Below are 5,572 nucleotides of genomic sequence, written 5' to 3'. Positions count from 1 at the left end.
AAAAAAAGCAAACTGCTCTACAGGAAACTTAGTGAGATATACCCAGAAACCTTTGAACCATCACTTAAAGATTTTAATGTAAAGCAACTGTCAGCCGGGCACAGTATCTCATGCCTGTAATCCCAGCACTTTGGGAGGCCAAGGCAGGTGAATCACTTGAGGTCTGGAGTTCAAGACCAGCCTGGACAACTTGGTGAAACACTGCCTCTACTAAAAATACAAAAATCAGCCGGTCATGATGGCAGGTGCCTGTAATCCCAGCTACTCAGGCGGCTGAGGCACAAGAATTGCCTGAACCCAGGAGGTGGAGGTTGCAGTGACCTGAGATTATGCCACTGCACTCAGCCTGGGCAATGGAGCGAATCCCCGTGTCAAAAAAACAAAACAAAAAACAAACAGCATGTCAAGTACTAGAGTTGTTCCAGCTTTGTCTAAGAATACATGATTGTAAATTAACTCTACAGCAGAAGCAGCAATGCTTGAGAAATATCCAAATCGTTCTCTACTTTTCTCAGCCTCCCTTGCAAAAATGGGAGGGGTCATGTGATTCCTTTGGCTAAAGACCTATGAATGGAAATAACTTGTCATTGTGTCCTTTCTAGTCAGAGCCAACGAAGTGTGAGGTATAAATGGTCTCTCCCTCCCCATGTTAAAAGCTACATGTTGCAGTGTATCCCAAGAAGGTCAACTTTTGCCCCTCCATCCAGACTTCAGTCTTGCTTACAAAGCCTTTTAGAAATACAGGAACAGCAAAAACAAAGCAAAATACATGCACACAGCACACACAACATCCTTTGTGTTAGGCCATTGAGAATTCAAGGTTTGTTTCTTCAGCAGAGCAATCTGGGTAATACACCTTAGTGCCACTTAAATGCTACTCAATTTTATCTACTGGAGAGAAAGCACCATCTTTACAAAGCAGAGTGGAAAACAAACTATTCAAGGGCCACAAGGTGGTGCTATTTATACAGTAATGTGATGACATTTTTGTTATACATTTTTTTTTTTTTTAAGATAGGGTGAGGTCTTACTATATTGCCTAGGCCAGTCTCAACTTCCTGGGCCCACGTGATCCTCCTGCCTCAGCCTCCCAAGTAGCTGAAACTACAGGTACTTTTTGAAGCAAATTAAAAACTAGCAAAATGGAATTTTTTTTTTGAGATGGAGTTTCCCTCTCATTACCCAGGCTGAACTGCAAGGGTGCCATCTTAGCTCACTGCAACCTCTGCCTCCCAGGTTCACGTGATTCTCCTGCCTCAGCCTCCTGAGTAGCTGGGATTACAGGCATGCGCCACCACGCCTGGCTAATTTTGTATTTTTAGTAGAGACGGGGTTTCTCCGTGTTGGTCAGGCTGGTCTCAAACTCCCAAGTTCAGGTGATCTGCCCGCCTTGGCCTCCCAAAGTGCTGGGATTACAGGTGAGAGCCACTGCTCCCGGCCGAAAGAGAAAATTAATTTTAGCCTTGCAATATGATCACTTGCGTCCAGAATCCGTCCCTCTGCTGATCCTTGCTTTCATTTCATTTTATGATAATGGGTTAATTTTATGTATTAATATATAGGCCTGAGGGAAGGGGACACATGCAGGGAGAGCCATACAGGAGAAAGGGCTCCTTTTCTAGGAAATCTAATCTATAATTAATCAGCTGAAAATGACCAAGCCTTTCTGGCTCAGCTCTGAGCATCATAGAATCTCCTACGGACTTGACTAATCCAGCTCAGGTGCTCCTCTTGGGTGCTGTAAGAGCACCTTACTATAAAGTCATTTATTCATGATTCTACTGGACTATAAACTTCTGGAGAACATAGACCATAGAGTTCGATATTGCACAGTGGTTAGGCCACAGGCTTTGAAGTCAGACAGACCTGGCACCTTGTCTGGGCCTTGCAACTTCACAGGCTGTTTCCTCAGGTAAGTTACCTAGCCATTCTCATCTTTAGTTTCTACATTTGTGAAACAAGGATGTTATCTCATCCCTGGGTTGATCATGAGGATTAAGGAAATAAAAGCCCTGGCTGCATGCAGTGGCTCATACCTGTAATCCCAGCACTTTGGGAGGCCGAAGAGGGCGGATCACAGGTCAGATGTTCAAGACTAGCCTGGCCAACATAGTGAAACCCCGTCTCTACTAAAAATACAAAAAATTAGCTGGGCGTGGTGGCAGGTGCCTGTAATCTCAGCTACTCAGGAAGCTAAGACAGAAGAATCACTTGAACCTGGGAGCCAGAGGTTGCAATGAGCCAAGATCATACTACTGTACTCCAGCCCAGGCACTGCCATGCCCAGCTAATTTTTGTATTTTTAGTAGAGATGGGGTATCACCATGTTGGTCAGGCTGGTCTTGAACTCCTGACCTCAGGTGATCCACCCACCTGGGCCTTCCAAAGTGTTGGGATTACAGGCATGAACCATGGTATGATCTTGTCTCTCTGCAACCTCCACTTCCTGGGTTCAAGCAATTCTCCTGCCTCAACCTCTGGAGTAGCTGAGATTACAGGTGTGCATCACCATGCCCAGCTAATTTTGTATTTTTGAGATGGGGTTTCACCATGTTGGCCAGGATGGTCTCAAACTCCTGACTTCAGGTAATCTGCCAGCCTCACCCTCTCGAAGTATTAGAATTACAGGCATGAGCCATTACAACCAACCAAGCACAGTTATTCTACTGAAACCTGTTATAGACGAAGTTCTCCACATCGTTTGACTCTGAAGACAATGAATCCATCTAAAAACAAGAAATCTACTTAAAAACAGTATGCAAGGCTGGGTATAGTGGTTCACACTTGTAATCCCAGCACTTTGGGAGACTGAGGCAGGCAGATCACTTGAGGCCAGGAGTTCAAGATCAGCCTGGCCAATATGGCAAAACCCCATCTCTCCTAAAACTACAAAAATTTGACAGGTATGGTGGCATTCATCTATAATCCCAGCACTTTGGGAGGCTGAGGTAGGTGGATCACTTGAGTCAGGAGTTGAGAACCAAACTGCCAATCTGCTCAACATGGTGAAACCCCATGTCTACCAAACAAACAAACAAATGGACAAACAAAACGAAAAACACTTCTACATGTACACTGGGAAATATAAATAAGAATGTTCATGTTAGCAGAGTATGAATTAAAAAATAAAACTGTAAAAAAAAAAAATGTCCAGCTAGGCACAGTAGCTCATGCCTGTAATCCCAGCACTTTGTGAGGCTGAGGTGGTGGATCACCTGAGGTCGAGAGTTTGAGACCATCCTGACCAACATGGAGAAATCCTGTCTCTACTAAAAATACAAAATTAGCTGGGTATGGTGGTGCATGCCTGTAATACCAGCTACTCAGGAGGCTGAAGCAAGAGAATTACTTGAATCCGGGAGGTGGGCATTGTGGTGAGCCGAGATCGTGCCATTGCACTCCAGCTTGGACGATGAGAGCAAAACTGTCTCAAGAAAAGCAAATGTCCATTGACAAAACATTGGCTAGAGATACAGTCATAGAATGGAATACTAGAAAGCAATAAAAAAAGAAATTACCATTACATGCATCAACATGGATCTCGAAAACAAATACTGAGTGAATAGTATTACATCTAACATGATATAACATGCAAAATAAAAAACCAAAAAAATTTATTTTGGGGGGAATATATATATATGTGTATGTATATATATATATATATGTGTGTGTGTGTATATATATATATATATACACTATCTCTATATATATATACATACACACACACACACACACACACACACACAGGAAAACTGAAACAAAAAGGCAGGAGAACGATAAGAACAACATATAGAATACTAGTTACTCTTAAGGAGAAAGGAAAAGGAAAATGGGGGTAGGGCACACAAGGAAATTGATAATAAGCTATTACTAACCTGGATAACGGATACATGAGTACTTGTTAGTATTATTATTATTATTTGAGACAGAGTCTTACTCTGTTGCCCAGGCTGGAGTGCAGTGGTGCAGTCTTGGCTCACTGCAACCTCCACCTCCTGGGTTCAAGCAATTCTCCTACCTCAGCCTCCCGAGTAGCTGGAACTACAGGCGCCCACCACCATGCCTGGCTAATTTTTGTGTTTTTATTAGAGATGGAGTTTTGGCCAGGCGCGGTGGCTCACGCCTGCAATCCAAGCACTTTGGAGGCCAAGGCGGGCAGATCACCTGAGGTCAGGAGTTCATGACCAGCCTGACCAACATGGTGAAACCCTGTCTTGAAAAAACAAAACAAAAAAAAGAGATGGGTGTTATCATACTGGCCAGGCTGGTCTCAAACTCCTGACCTTGTGATCTGCCCGCTTTGGCCTCCCAAAGTGCTGGGATTACACTGCGTGAGCCACCGCGCCCGGCCCTATTATTATTTTGAGATGAGTCTCACTCTGTCACCAGTCTGAAGTGCAGTGGCACGATCTCAGCTCACTGCAATTTCCATCTCCTGGGTTCAAGTGATTCTCCTGACTCAGCCTCCCGAGTGGGACTACAGCGTCGCGCAACCTTGCCCAGCTAATTTGTTTTGTATTTTAGTAGAGACAGAGTTTCACAATGTTGGCCAGGATGGTCTCGATCTCCTGACCTCGTGATCTGCCCACCTTGGCCTCCCAAAGTATTGAAATTACAGGCATAAGCCACCGCACTCGGCCTATTCTTTTTATAACATGCGTATTATATTCATTCTGTTCATGTGTGCTGGAAATAATTAAAAAGCCTGAATCTTTTGGAGCTAAAATAGCTTTAAAATTCTTAAATGTCACTCAATATCCAGTAGTTATAGTATAACTAAATTAAATGCCTATGTAATTAATTAGTTTATTTTGGCTATCATTTTCGCCTTTCTTGCAACCAAAATCTTTAAAGCAACCACAGTAACAACAGTTGCACCCTTTTAACCAAACTGTTAGTAAGCACCTACAAAGCACCGCGAATACAATGGTGAGCAAACTGTTATAGCCCCTGACCTTATAGTCAAGGAACTTATAGTACAGTCAAGAGAATCACATAGGCCGGATATGGTGGCTCATGCCTGTAATATCAGGACTTTGGGAGGCTGAGATGGGAAGACTGCAAACCCAGGAGTTTGAGACCAGCTTAGGCGACACAGTGAGACAATCTCCACAAACAAAACAAAAACCTGGCATGGTGGCACATGCCTGTAATCCTGGGTACATAGGAGGCTGAGGTGAAAGGATCACTGGAGCCCAGGTGTTCGAGGCTGCAGGGAGCTATGATCGCACCACTGCACTCCAGCGTAGGTGATACAGTGAAGTATTGTCAAAAAAAAAAAAAAAAGGAGCCAGGCTCAGTGGCTCACGCCTGCAATCCCAGCACTTAGGGAGGCTGAGGTGGGCAGATAATGACGTCAAGAGATCAAGACCATTCTGGCTAACACGGTGAAACCTCACTGTACTAAAAATACAAAAACTTAGCTGGGCGTGGTGGCATATGCCTGTAGTCCCAGGTACTTGGGAGGCTGAGGCAGGAGAATCGCTTGAACCCATGAGGCGGAGGTTGCGGTGAGCCAAGATCAAGCCGTTGCACTCCAGCCTGGGCAATAAGAGCAAAACGCCATCTCAAA

The sequence above is a fragment of the Cebus imitator genome, unplaced genomic scaffold (assembly GCF_001604975.1).
Source record: "Cebus imitator isolate Cc_AM_T3 unplaced genomic scaffold, Cebus_imitator-1.0 Scaffold776, whole genome shotgun sequence".
In the NCBI taxonomy this organism is placed as follows: domain Eukaryota; kingdom Metazoa; phylum Chordata; class Mammalia; order Primates; family Cebidae; genus Cebus; species Cebus imitator.
Note: the sequence above shows the minus strand (reverse complement) of the source record.